The sequence below is a fragment of the Schistocerca gregaria genome, chromosome 8, assembly GCF_023897955.1.
Source record: "Schistocerca gregaria isolate iqSchGreg1 chromosome 8, iqSchGreg1.2, whole genome shotgun sequence".
Lineage (NCBI taxonomy): Eukaryota > Metazoa > Arthropoda > Insecta > Orthoptera > Acrididae > Schistocerca > Schistocerca gregaria.
Window position 1 is genome coordinate 64,155,305 of NC_064927.1, and position 15,498 is coordinate 64,170,802.

Here is a 15,498-nt window from a genome sequence, read left to right on the forward strand (position 1 = left end):
CATGTATTTACTTTCAGAACCTATTCTTAAGAGTTTACTTTATTTACTAGCGATTCATCAAGAACATTAACTCATTTAATCACACTAGTTGCCAGTGGGTAACTGATGAAAACAAATCAAATTTCTTTCAACAAATGGAAATTTTATTTCCAAAAGCCCTTAGTCTTTTTATTAAACAGATTTAAAATTAAAATCAGAAAGCACCCCCTTAATATCAAAGTTACAATTTATTCAGAGACAGAAAGAACAAATTTTTGACTGTATGAGCTTTCGGCTGAGAACCTTGCCGCCCCCTTTTGACACGGCCGTAGTCACGACCGCTCACAACAACCTCTGAAAGACTACACTGGTGCAAATCTGCAACACATCAGATTACTTTAAACTAAAACTTTTAACAACTCACACAAGCACACAAACTATGCACCCAGTAGAAGGGATGAAAATGGTACAAAACACTAATATTAAAAGATTAACTTGCCACCGAAGGTGCAACTTGATTTAAAAAAAGGTCTTACGATGGAAGAGTGGAAACTTTATATACTAAAATGACCATTTAAATAAAATCCCATGAAATGCAGTCTTACATAAAATATACAAGGTTCGCCAAACATGCTCTACATTACACATATACCGCCTCTCAAGATGATAGGCAAGATAAAAACATATTTCAGGAATTCAGCCGTTACACTTCAAGCAATAAATTCGTTAACACCGAATACGACAAACATGACAGAGGCAGCTATTAACGTACGGCAGACAGACAGACAGAATGACAGTCACTAACTGCCTAACACAAGCGGACGGGAGACAGACGAGCAAGTGGGCACGAGAGACTGACCAAGAAAACAAATAGAATTTAACAAGCAAATGAAACAACATATCACGAAAACTTAATTACTAATAAACTGCGATGTCTGGCGAAGACCTGGAGCAGTACCCCCAAAACGCTCTCCCGAACCGTCCGCTGCCAGCCGCTTCAACGGACGCAGGAAGGCGCGCCGATCTGCCGTCTCACGGCGTCGCACCTCGCACCGGCCAGACCGAAGTTGTGGGTTAACTCCTGTTGCTCTCGTGTCGACCGCGAAGCCACTACCTCTTTCTATACGGCGCGGCCCACTGGACTCACGTGGTGACCTCACATGCGCCGACGCTCAAGGCGAACAAGTCATCTTGTGTCCCAGTGCGCGACCGACCAACCGATCGACTCTACCGCCTATGACCTTTGCCTGAGCAAATCCGAGCAGACTGGCGGCCTAACGCGCAGACTCACATGCAGGAACTCAGCCCCGACCGGGCGACCACTTGCTGAGTTCTCTTACTGCCTGAGTGGCAAGACTCTCATTTTCCCGTCTTTAAAGTTTGATCCAAACGACAGACATACTAGCACTCCGATAGACAGACAGACACTAACTGCCGCACAAATGCGAACGAGAGACCGACCAGCAACTGGTGATTGACCCAGACTCACTCCGACAATCCAACTGACCGACTGGCGAGCTTGTAGCGCCCCTTAAATGCAAGTGAACAGGCAACCTTTCCCCTTTTCCACCAGAGGGAGACACCAAAGCTGCGATTGCCATAGCGGCGCCACCGCCAGAAACGGAGGGCGAATGCTTCACGCTACGCGCTCTTCAAAACAGCAATTTTTACCATGGCTCACTGACCTACACACATACCAGAACCGCAGCCTTCTACAGGAACTGCTAATATCGCAGTTCGGGGGCAGCACTGACAGCGAAAACCAAACATACAGATTCGAGTCCTGTTCTGAGAGACAGTTGCGTGAAATACGCAACCTGTATCCGAAACACTTCCGCCAGTTCTTTATTTTGTCACTAGCTATGAACGAGACCTTTGGAGAGAAGAGAACCACTTGTATGAATATCAAGAGAGCTCAGATGGCAATCCATTTCTAAGCAAAGAAGGGAAGGCAGGAAGGTGGAAGGAGTATACAGAGGGTTTATACACGGGCGATGTACTTGAGGACAATATTATGGAAATGGAAGAGGACGTACATGAAGACGAAATGGGAGATAAGATACTGCGTGAAGAGTTTGACAGAGCACTGAGAGACCTGAGTCGAAACAAGGCCCCAAGTAGACAACATTCCATTGGAACTACTGACCGTCTTGTGTGAGACAGTCATGACAAAACTCTACCAGCTGGTGAGCAAGATGTATGAGACAGGCGAAATACCCTCAGACTTCAAGAAGAATATAATAATTCCAATCCCAAAGAAAGCAGGTGCTGACAGGTGTGAAAATTACCGAACTATCAGTTTAATAAGCCACAGCTGCAAAATACCAATGCGAATTCTTTACAGACGAATGGAAAAACTGGTAGATGCGGACCTCGGGGAGGATCAGTTTGGATTCCGTAGAAATGTTGGAACATGTGAGGCAATACTGACCTTACGACTTATCTTAGAAGAAAGATTAAGAAAAGGCAAACCTACGTTTCTAACATTTGTAGACTTAGAGAAAGCTTTTGGCAATGTTGACTGGAATACTCTCTTTCAAATTCTGAAGGTGGCAAGGGTAAAATACAGGGAACGAAAGGTTATTTATAATTTGTACAGAAACCAGATGGCAGTCATAAGAGTCGAGGGGCATGAAAGGGAAGCAGTGGTTGGGAAAGGAGTGAGACAGGGTTGTAGCCTCTCCCCGATGTTATTCAATCTGTATATTGAACAAGCAGTAAAGGAAACAAAAGAAAAATTCGGAGTAGGTATTAAAATTCATGGAGAATAAGTAAAAACTTTGAGGTTCTCCGATGACATTGTAATTCTGTCAGAGACAGCAAAGGACCTGGAAGAGCAGTTGAACGGAATGGACAGTGTCTTGAAAGGAGGATACAAGATGAACATCAACAAAAGCAAATCGAGGATAATGGAATGTAGTCAAATTAAGTCGGGTGATGCTAAGGGGATCAGACTAGGAAATGAGACACTTAAAGTAGTAAAGGAGTTTTGCTATTTAGGAAGTAAAATATCTGATGATGGTCGAAGTAGAGAGGATATAAAATGTAGACTGGCAATGGGAAGGAAAGCGTTTCTGAAGAAGAGAAATTTGTTAACATCGAGTATAGATTTAAGTGTCAGAAAGTCGTTTCTGAAAGTATTTGTAAGGAGTGTAGCCATGTATGGAAGTGAAACATGGACGATTACTAGTTTGGACAAGAAGAGAATAGAAGCTTTCGAAATGTGGTGCTACAGAAGAATGCTGAAGATAAGGTGGATAGATCACGTAACTAATGAGGAGGTATTGAATAGGATTGGGGAGAAGAGAAGTTTGTGGCACAACTTGACTAGAAGAAGGGATTGGTTGGTAGGACATGTTTTGAGGCATCAAGGGATCACAAATGTAGCATTGGAAGGCAGCGTGGAGGGTAAAAATCGTAGAGGGAGACCAAGAGATGAATACACTAAGCAGATTCAGAAGGATGTAGGTTGCAGTAGGTACTGGGAGATGAAGAAGCTTGCACAGGACAGAGTAGCATGGAGAGCTGCATCAAACCAGTCTCAGGACTGAAGACCACGACAACAACAAGATGAACGTCTCCTACAAATCCAAGTAGAAGATACAAGGCTTCTACACAAATATGGGAACACCGCGACAAATGCATATTCGGACACTGTCACAGATGCACGCCAAGCTTGCAGCTTGCGCTGTGGTACTTGACCACGAACGTCACAAGTGCGATGTCCTCAGCTCTTTACGAGTTTCAGTCGCGGTCAGAGCAGTGTAGTCTGAGCTAAGCGAATTTGAAGTCGACAGATTGTTGGCGCTCGCACGATGGGTGGTTCCTTAAACAGGGGAGACAAAGTGTAATGTGATTAATATGCCCAACGGGCGTGTGCTATGCATGCTGCTCGGTATCCTGGACGAGGTCATCCAAGTGTCCGGACCGCTCGCCGGATAGTTACGTTATTTAAGGAAACAGGAAGTGGTCAGCCACATGTGAAACGTCAAACACAACCTGCAACAAATGCTGATGCCCAAGTAGGTGTTTTAGGTGCTGTCGCGGCTAATCTGCGCATCAGTAGCAGACAAACTGTGCGAGAATCGGGAATCTCAAAAACGTCTGTGTTGAGAATGCTACATCAACATCGATTGCACCCGTTCCATATTTCTATGCACCAGGAATTGCATGGCGACGACTTTGAACGTTGTGTACAGTTCTGCCACTGGGCACAAAAGAAATTACGGGACGATGACAGAATTTTTGCACGCCCTCCATTTAGTGACGAAGCGTCATTCACCAACAGCTGTAACGTAAACCGACATAACATGGACTATTGGCGGGTTAATGGCATTATGGGAGGAAGGATATTTGGCCCCCATTTTATCGATGGCAATCTAAAATGTGCAATGCATGTTAATTTCCTACGTAATGGTCTAGCGATGTTACTACAAGATGTTTCACTGTATAACAGAATAGCGATGTACTTCCAACATGATGGATGTCCGGCACATAGCTCGCGTGCGGTTGAAGCGGTATTGAGTAGTATATTTCATGACGAGTTCATTAGTTGTCGAAGCACCATACAAGGGACAGCACATTTACCGGATCCGACGTCCCCGGATTTCTTCCTGTGGGGAAAGTTGAAGGATATTTGCTACGGTGATCCACCGACAACGCCTTACAACATGCGTCAGCGCATTGTCAGTGCATGTGCGAACATTACGGAAGGCGAACTACTCGCTGCTGAGAGTAATGTCGAAGGCCGGAGTGGCCGGGCGGTTGTAGGCGCTACAGTCTGGAACCGCGAGACCACTGCCGTCACAGCTTCGAATCCTGCCTCATGGATGTGTGTGATGTCCTTAGGTTAGTTTGGTTTAAGTAGTTCTGAGTTCTAGGGGACTGATGACCTCAGAAGTTAAGTCCCATAGTGCTGAGGGCCATTTGAACCATTTTTTGATAGGAATGTTGTTACATTTATTGCCAAGTGCTTTGAGGTTGACGGACATCATTTTGAGTATCTATTGCATTCATGTGGTATTTACAGGTAATCACGCCGTATCAGCATGCGTTCTGAGAAATGATAAGTTCACAAAGGTACATTTATCACAGTGGAACGACGGAAATAAAATGTTCGAACGTACCTCCGTTCTGTATTTTAATTTAAGAAAACCTACCTGTAACCAACTATTCGTCTAAAATTGTGAGCCATATGTTTGTGACTATTCAGCGCCATCTATCACAAACCGAAAAAAGTGGTCCAGCTGAAACATTCATATTTTTTTACGTACTACACGAACGTGTAATAAAAAATGGGGGTTCCTAGTTTTATAAAAACGCAGTTGACATCCGTTTGACCTATGGCAGCGCCATCTAGCGGGCCATCTATAGCGCCATCTGGTTTCCCCCTTCAAGGTAGGAGAGTTTCGTTCTTTGTAGTTTTTTCGTTTGATGCTTATTTCGTGAGATATTTGGCCCGGTCACTATCAATGTACCACCCTTTATGTATCGATCGTATCGGTAAGTTTGCCAAGTTATCGCTGTATTTGAAACCCTCTGCACATTGTCCTGAGGAAATTAAAAAACACACTGAAAACATGTAGAGCTCTAAAGAGTTTTGATGTATAGTCTGCTCGGAGAGTGCACCTCGCTGATGTGACGTCGGTTATCGCAGCTGGGGTGCGGCGATGGCGCCGAGTCGCCGGCCCGAATATTGGTGTCGAGGCGTCGACGTCTGCCACGCTTCCGCTTCCGCGCCGCCGCTGCTGCCCGGTGTGCCCATCTATATGTAAATACGAGCGGCGCAGGCCGCTTAGCTCGCCCGCTGCTGGTAAATTCCGGGCCGGATCGGCCCTAACAGGACGGTGCGCCCCTATTGTCTGCACGGCGCGCAGTGCTAGATGTAGCAGTTAGGCCGGCACAATGAGGCGGCAGCCCGGCCACGCCCGCACAGCCACTGGACAGGGAGGCTCCACCGCGACAAGCAGCGGCGGTGATCCCCCCCCCCCCCCCCCTCTCCACCGCGCCGGGGCCAGAATCCGCTTCCTGCTACCGCTTCGCAGATGTAATCGGAATCGTTCGTAGACAACCCATTCGTGAATAAGAATATCAGTCTAAACAACGTTCGTCAGCCTAGCTTTGACCCTCAGCACGAGCTCCAACTACTAACAAGAAGTAGGGAAAGGATGATAGCACATTTGTTAAGACTTGAGTGGCCGAGAATACAGCTCGCTGAATGCCGGACATTTGCCACGGTGGACATTTGCCGCACTTACCCCTTCGCCAGGTAGCGATCCCTCAGGTAAGGGACGCTCTTCCTCATAATTCTTCTGTCCGCTTTCAAACCGCAGTCTCCACATCTTACTCGATACAAACAGTACGTAACGGACCTGATTCTTCAACATCTTGGTCAACTACAGAGCTTCTTTTCCGAAATCGAAATATTTATAAATTTTGGGAAACGAAAGCAATACCGACGGTTATGTCAGTACGTAATTAGTTCTGCCATGTATAAATATAGATCCCTCTGTCTGTACGGTAGCTTCCTCTCACGCTTACTGATGACGATGGAAACAGTCCATCGCCATGGGAGCAACAAGAAAGGAACGATGTAAAGAGAATGCGAGTGTACGCTAAACATTTCTTTTTCATCACTGCATTTGTGCCTACTTTAAGTACTATAGCTGCATGCCCAAAAGACAATAAGGAAAGAAGAAATGGGTATATGAATGTTTGAAAAGAAGAACGACATACTCCATATTAATTTACTCTCTGAAATCCGATATCCCTTTCGGCGAAACATTAATTAATAAAGTGTATCAGGCCACTCTTCAAAACATGTATGAAAATACGTTCACTAAATAGAGATAACAACATTTATGACTGATATGTCATCTAAGATCGATGTACAATTTTAAAATGTTACAAATGTGGAAATGAAGTAATACAGAATGCTATGCTTGTAACGTACGTTGTTGTTCTACATTGTTTATCTCTCGTATTTACAGGGTCACAGAGAAAGCGTCGTAGGTCTTGAAGGGAAAAGCCGTAATTCTGGTGATCTGCACTGCAACAGAAACAAGAAGCACAACTTAAGGAAAAATAATGTAATGTGTGTTCCAGCTCACAAGCAACATTGAAGCAGACAGTTCCTGTGACTTAGTATGGGAAGAGGCTATATTTGACAACAGCAATAAATTAATAACTGCCTCCTTTTACCGACCCTCGGTCTCAGATGAAACAGTTGTTGAACAGTTCAAAGAAAACTTGAGCCTTATTACAAATAGGTACCGTACTTATACAATTATAGTTGGCAGTGACTTCAATCTACCTTTCGTATGTTGACAAAAATACATTTTCAGACTCTATTGTAGATAGCAAACAACTTGCGTAATTGTTCTAAATGCTTTTCTTAAAATTATTTTTAACAATTAGTTGAGGAGGCCATTCAAATTGCAAATGGTTACGAAAACACACTTGACCTCTTAGCCACAAATAATCCTGAGCATCACGACGGATACAGGGATTAGGAACACACAGTGGTAGCGAGGCTCAATTCCGTAACAAAGAAATTCACCAAAACTAAACGCGAAATATATCTATTTATAAAATCAGCTAAAAATTCGGTTCGAAACTATGTAAGTGAAGACCATATGTGGCTTAAGTTCAAAGAAATAGTATCAACAGCACTCGAGAGACTCATATCAAATAAATTAATAAGATACGGAACTGATCCTCCAATATACACAAAACACGACAGGAAGCTGCTGCAGGAACACCGAAAAAGGCACGTATAATTTAAACTAACGCAAAATCTCCAAGATGGTGAAGTTTATTGAGGCTCGAATTATGGTGCGCATTTCAATGCGGGATGCATTTAATAGTTTCCACAACGAAACTATCTATAGAAATGTGGCGGAAAATCCAAGGAGACTCTGGACCTACGTTAAGTAAACCGACAGAAAGGCTCAGTAAGTGCCGTTACTGCGCGACAGCGACGGTAATGTTTCTGATGACAGTGCCACTGAAGTGGAGTAACTAATTGCAGTTCCAGGAGTCGGGCGGCGGCTGAAGATGGAGAGGGGGAGGCAAGAGACGCAACCCTTCGTAGCAGGTAAAGTCGTGGCGGATGCCGGCGCGGCAGCTCGCTAGCCGTACCCCACCCAGTACGAGTCCCGTAGCGCTTTCCCGGGCTGCACGCTTCCCCCACTACCGCACCACACTGTCTTACTGTGAGGAAGGGGAAGAGGGGGAAACTGCGAATGAGCCACATTTAAATGGCAACATACTCATACTACAACCACTACGTTTCACATTTCTCAACAACATAGATCAGAAACAAGACAAATTTTCAATATTATTTATGTTTGGCGCGCTGAAAAAATACTCTTTTAATCTAGCACAACTGTCAGCATCTACATCTACACCTACGTGTTTATTCTGCTATTGACAATTAAGTGCCTGGCAGAGGGTTCAACGAACCACCTTCATGCTGTCTCTCTACCATTCCACTCTCCAATGGCGCGCGGGAAAAACGAGCACATAATTTTTTCTGTGAGAGCCCTGATTTCTCTTATTTTATCGTGATGATTATTTCTCCCTATGTAGGTGGGAGCCAACAGAATGTTTTTGCAGTGGGGGGAGAAAACTGGTGATTGAAATTTCATGAGAAGATCCCGCCGCAATGAAAAACGCCTTTGTTTTAATGATTGCTATTCCAATTCACATATCACGTCTGTGACGCTATCTCCCCTATTTCGTGATAATACAAAACGATCTGTCCTTCTTTGTACCTTTTCGATGTCATCCGTCAGTCCTACCTGATGAGGATCCCACACCGCACAGCAATACTTCAGAACAGAGCGAACAACTTGGTGTAAGCAGTCTCCTTAGTAGACCTGTTGCACCTTCTAAGTGTTCTACCAATGAATCGCAGTCTTTGGTTTGCTCTACCCACAATATTATCTATGTTCAAAAAAAAATGGTTCAAATGGCTCTGAGCACTATGGGACTCAACATATTAGGTCATAAGTCCCCTAGAACTTAGAACTAATTAAACCTAACTAACCTAAGGACATCACACACACCCATGCCCGAGGCAGGATTCGAACCTGCGACCGTAGCAGCCCCGCGGTTCCGGACTGCAGCGCCAGAACCGCACGGCCACCGCGGCCGGCTATTATCTATGTGATCGTTCCAATTTAGGTTATTTGTAATTGTAATAACTAAGTATCTAGTTGAATTTACATCTTTCATTTTGTGTGACTTGTCGCGTAATCGAAATTTATCGGATTTCTTTTAGTACTCATGTGAATAACATCACACTTTTCTTTATTCAGGGTCAATTGCCACTTTTCGCACCACACAGATATCTTATCTAAACCGTTTTGAAATTCGTTTTGGTCATCTGATGACTTTACAAGACGGTAAATGACAGCATCATCTGCAAATAACCTAACAGGGCTACTCAGATTGTCTGCTATGTCGTTAATATAGATCCGGAACAATTGAGGGCCTACAACACTTCCTTGGGGAACGCCGGATATGACTTCTGTTTTACTCGATCACTTTCCGCCTATTACTACGAACTGACATGAAATCACGAATCCAGTCGCACAACTGAGACGATATTCCACAGCCACGCAGTTTGTTTAGAAGACGCTTGTGACGAACGGTGTAGAAAGCCTTCTAGAAACATAAAAATATGGAGTCAATTTGACATCCCCTGTCGATAGCATTAATTACTTCATGGGTATAAAGAGCTAGTTGTGTTCCGAAAGAACGATATTTTCTGAATCCGTGCTGAAGAAAATGATTTTTTGACACATTACTTCATAATGTTCGAATACAGTATATGTTCCAAAATCATTAAAAGCATCTCGCATTGAAGGACTCGCTGTATTTCGATCTTCTGCAAAACTTTGCCAGTCTTGAGGATTTTACGTTCTTTTAAATTTGGCATGCTTCGTTCGTTGCTTCTCCAACAGCGATCTCACCCATTTTGTGTACCCTAGGGGTCAGCACCGTCACTTATAAATAAATCTGGTACATATCTCTCAACTTACGTCGATACTATCTGTTTGAAATCATTCCAGATCTTTTCTACGCTTACGTGATCAGATAGGAAGACTGTCTCTTAAAAAGGCGTTAAGAGCATTTTTATCAGATTTTTGTAATAGATGTACTTTGCGCTTCCTTTTGATGGTTGTGAGTGTTACGGTATCCAGCCTGGCAGCAACTGCCTTGTGGTCGCTCATCCCTGTGTTCGACATGATACTCCCTACTTGTCCAGGATTGTTTGTTGCTAAGAGGTCAAACATGCTTTCGCAGCCATTTATACTTCGAGTGGGCTCATGGATTAATTGTTCAAAATAATTTTATGAGAAAACATTAAGTATAATTTCGGATGACGTTTTATGCCTGCCGCCGGCTTTAAACGTATGATTTTTCCAGCATATCGAGGGTAGATTGAGGTCACCTCGGACTACAATAGATGTGTGGAGAACCTATTTGAAATGAGACTCAACTTTTCTGTGAACTGTTCAGCAACTATATCTTCTGAATCGGGGGGATCGGTAAAAGATCCAGTTAATAGTTTAGTCCGATTGTCAAGTACAACCTGTAGGCATACTATTTGGAAGGATATGTACTTCAGTTTCACTACAAGGCAAACTACTTCTGACAGCAATAAATACTCCAACACCATCTATCCTTTCTGAACACTGTTAGATCGCTTTACGTACAGGCACACAGACAATTACACACTTTGGAATTCAGGTTCCCACATAATTGTGACTTATTCAGTTTCGTAGTTGGAAAAACGCCTTTCATACACAAATGTTGTTCGAAATGTTGTAACGCTTTTGCAACCTTATAGTGGAGACGTGGAAAGTCCATGTGAGGAAAGCAATGTAGGCTTCCTGAACAGTTTTAACGTTAAATCAATTTGTCTTTACAACGGGAATTAGCTTGCAGGACAGTCAGTTACATCTCTACAAGCACTGAGGAACTTTCTACCGAAATGGCAGAAAGTCTCGAAAACAGATTAAAAATAGATGAAGAGACTCTGTGTCCTCAAAATGTTTAGGAAACTGTCCTGGGAAGTGTTTCAAGGGCACGATGAATTCTCACACCTCGTGTTTTCCCTAATGCTAGTGAGCTTAGGGAATTGGACACTATTTGCCAGAATGTGTGCCGTCCACAATGTGATTTTCTTTTCAAATGCATTCTCATCAAGAAGTTGTTTCTCACATTGCATTGTCTTGCTGAAACTAGAGTGCAGTCATACGAGGTCTGCAATCAATTCCAGATGTTCTAATTTTTGTTCCTCAACTTCGTTTTCCTTAATAAAGTTAGCAGTTGGAAGTTTTAAATCGAAAAAGCTTTCCAGGTATGGCCTTTGACCTAACGAACATACTTTGCAGTAATATTTAAACTCTCTATACTCTTCGTTCAGTTCCACTAAGAGCTGTTGCAACCGTTTGTGGAATAATGCGTGCGACTTCAGAGATTATAGTCTTGATGTCAGCAAATCTTCAAGAGCTCCATGCCTGCAGACTTAACACAAAGTGCTTTTTGGTGTACTGAACAATTAATCTTGTCTGTTGACTGTTGTAATTTTTTGGTCTTTCATTGTCAACTTAGTCTTTAAATTCTCTCTGCATGGTACTGTAATTACATTACATAGCAAATCTGCAGTACTTGTCGCTTATGCGTCTGCATAATATATTATATATAGATAATTCTTATTCGTCTCTTGTGTCATTCCCATTCATTTTTAAGGGCTTGTGGCAATAGATCACTGGCCTACCTCTTTCCTTCATACTAGAAACAAATAACGAAGGATAAACAGAACTGACACCAGGATTCTGCCGAACTGAAGAGTGCTGTATGAACCGAAAAACAGCACACTGCAGTACTCAATGAAATATCGTGTTGTTCCGGGTACCTCTGGTGGGGACCGAGCGAAACAGAGACATGCCAAGTCTCGGCTCCCATACGGCCCGCACACACTCCACATGTCAAGTCTTGCACGTCATGACCAGCCGTGCTCTAAAGTAATGTCTGGAATGAGCACATGCCCTCAGTCGTGCGTAAAGTAGGTGGTAGACTTCGGTTTATTGGTAGAATACTAAGGAAATTCAGTCAGTCTATAAAGCAAACTGGTCACAAATCACTCTCGCAATCCAGGTTTTTGGATAGGGGCCGATGGCCTCAGCAGTTTGATCCCTTAGAAATTCACACACATTTGAACATTTGATACAATAATATTTCTTGTATTAAACCCTTCCATGGTCTTGAACGTACATAAAATATAAATTATTGACTTAGTTCCATGTCTCGTAGGACTTTGTCCGCATGATTCGTGAAACACCACTAATGCACTGTAAAGTATTTCCATCAAATTCTTCTGCCTTAATAACCAAATTATTTCCTTGTTGTCTCAAAAGTTTCCATGACGTTATTTGTGGACCAAACTGTTCTGATGTACTAGGACTGTAGGCATGATAAGTTTTATCCTTCTGAGGATTCTTTGCCTACCATCCTGCGTCATAAGAACCACTGATCTTCATCACCTGTACATCTACGGCCTATGAGTGACATCCTACCATGAAAGTACATCAACTGCATGAGACACCTCTCGAACTTGTTGTTACCTTGGCCTTCATCGAGAACATCTCTTTCGGTAGTCGAATTCCTAATCAACAGTACCGTCTATTCTTTCGTCACACAGTAGCGGCTTGTCGATTTGTGCGTATGCATCAGACATAATCGTGGAATCTGGTCTTCCCAGTCTTTTTTGAATGAATGACGTACGTTTTCATACGAAAAATGTTGTCTGGTTACCGGTGACCAACGTGTCTCGTTTTGATTGAGAATATTTCGACAAGTTTTGGCGAAGTCTCCCAACTCAGTTCTAACAGACTTCTTGTAGAGATACGTAATTAGTGTTCACTTTTCATTTCCGAGAAAGGTCTGCGTGGTGAGGTGCACTCATTGTTAGCGCCATTAGGCTGCGGAACACCTTTCCGTCCAGCCCTTCTCCGCTACCCAGTTGCTGCTGAAGGATGCTCGAAATATGAGCTGAGGGAGGGATTCCAGCGGTCGCGCCGAGCACCTGCCTGTCGGTAATTTCCGAGTCGATGCAGTCCGCTTCCGATCGATTTGTGGCCATATGGCCGGCAGCGCGGCCACGAATTAATTGCCAATAAGAGATAAGTAGTCGGGATGGGTCACGGTCGGGCGCGCCGCGTGCGCCACGCCGGGGAACCCCCGCCGTTACGGGACTCCAGATAGCCGCAGGGCTGCCAACGACTCGGCACGGAACTCAGCCGGGCGGGAACGAACTCAAGGCTGCAGAACGGGAACCTGGGCAGATGCAACAATGTACAGAACGTTTTAATCTCTTCCCCCTCCCCCCTCCTTCCCTCCCCCCTCCCAACCGAATCAGTGGTAATAGTGCGGCTCTTCAAGAAACTAGCAGTGTGGCCGACCTAAGTGATCAGAAATGCATAGGTTACTAATTTTGACGAAATACTGGTCTGACAAGCATAGTCGAAGCCATTTTCAAGGTTCTGGAGGACAGGGGTGGACGAGAGCGAATTATTGTTTGTTGAGAGATTATATAGCGAGGTATCTGGAATAGAACTCATACTGGGTGTGGTGAAGAGGAGTGTTGAGATCAGTGCTGAAAATGGATGTCAGGCTGAATTACCTTTAGCAAGAGATTTCCTTCGTGGCGTCTAGAGCTGAAGGAATAAACAGAGTCGTTTTTAGTATGTGTAGACCCCTTGACTCAACCTGTGGTTTGGACCCCTCTTTTGTGATAACTAACCTGTGAAAATAACACTTCTGAGCAATTTTCGAATTAAAAGCCTGTACCACAACATTTATTATTTGATTGTGTAAAATTTTACTATACGGTTTATGATTTAATGAATGAATGGCTTTAAAAACTGACATCAAATGGTTTCAATCGTTTTAATAACATCACTATGAAGTGGTACATTTTTTGTGAAAAGGACAATAAGTTAACCTTCATGTTCATACAAAAATCGGTATTCCCAATTGAAGAGTAACGTACTTTCACTACAGGCAAACATAGTTCTAAGGCAAATGCAAGATAACAAAAAGAATGAATCAACCAAACATATTTTACCTACATTTAATACAGATACAATACTTTCCCAAATAATCAGCCTTAACATGAAGTTCTTAATTAACGTGATTGGTCATTTTGCGGGGAACATTTAACTGTATCTCGAAAGGATATCCAAGTGGGAAACGGAGGTGGTGTATTTGTCTCACTAGACAAACTCAAATCTACTGAGATAGAAACTGAACCTGCATGTGAGATTCTATGGGAAAGACTCAGTATCAGGGGTAGACATAAAATGATACTTGTATTCTCCTATGGGTCAGCAGATTCATCTACTGATGTAACCGAAAACTTCCGAAAAACCTCAGTTCACTTGTACGTAAGTTCCCCAATCATACTGCAATCAGCCTTTAAACATCCAACAATTCGGAAAATTACAGCTTTGTTAGTGGTGGGAGTAATAAGACATCCAGCGAAACTTTACTGTCTTCTCTGAAAACTGTCTAGAACGGATTGTTAGGAACCCCACTCATGATGGGAATATATAGGATGTAATGGCAACAAAGAGATCTGATCTCTTTGAGAATGTCCAAATCTAAACTGGTATCAGTGACAATAATGCGGTTCTGACAACAATGATTACCCTAGTACAAAGGACAACTAAATCAAGCAGAAAGATATACATATTCACTTAACCAGATTAAAAATCAGTAGTGTCATATCTCGAACAGCACAGGTCAGGAGCATGTAGAGGAACTCTGGTTCAAATTTAAGAGAATAGTTGACTACATACTGAATAGATATGTACCCAGTAAAACAGTTCAGAATGGAAGGGAACTTCCGTGGAATACAGTGTCCGCCCCCGGCAGATGCCAGTACGGTAGCTCAATGTGTTCGGTCAGAGGTTTTAACTGCCCTCTGTAATAAAAATCTGAGGTAATGGAACAGCAACGAACTTAAACGGATGTCTTACGACGTCCTCTCCGAGCAGATGCAACGAACAAAAGCGAACAAAATGAGATTTAAAAAAAAGAGTGATCAGTAAGAAAGAATGTCAATCCTGAAGGCCCGGGTTCGATTCCCGGCTGGGTCGGAGATTTTCTCCGCTCAGGGACTGGGTGTTGTGTTGTCCTAATCATCATCATTTCATCCCCATCGACGCGCAAGTCGCCGAAGTGGCGTCAAATCGAAAGAGTTGCACCAGGCGAACGGTCTACCCGACGAGAGGCTATAGTCACACAACCATTTTTTTTTTTTTGTGCAAGGTCACTGTAAAGAAACTTCTGAAGAAACAGATATTACTGCATAATATATGTAAAACAAAGCGTAGGGCTATAGGTAGAGAAATGCTGAATGAAACGCGTTTAATTGTCAAGGAAGCAACGCGTGATGCCTTCAATGATTACCTTAGCATCATATTGTTAAATGACATTTCACAA

At 43.2% G+C, this 15,498-nt stretch overlaps 1 protein-coding gene across 1 annotated transcript in view; it reads left to right on the forward strand.

The window, feature by feature from the left end:
* Nucleotides 1-15,498, forward strand: part of LOC126284439 (T-box transcription factor TBX15-like) — a 376,832-nt gene that overhangs the window by 302,445 nt on the left and 58,889 nt on the right. The gene's annotated exons all lie outside the window — the stretch shown is intronic.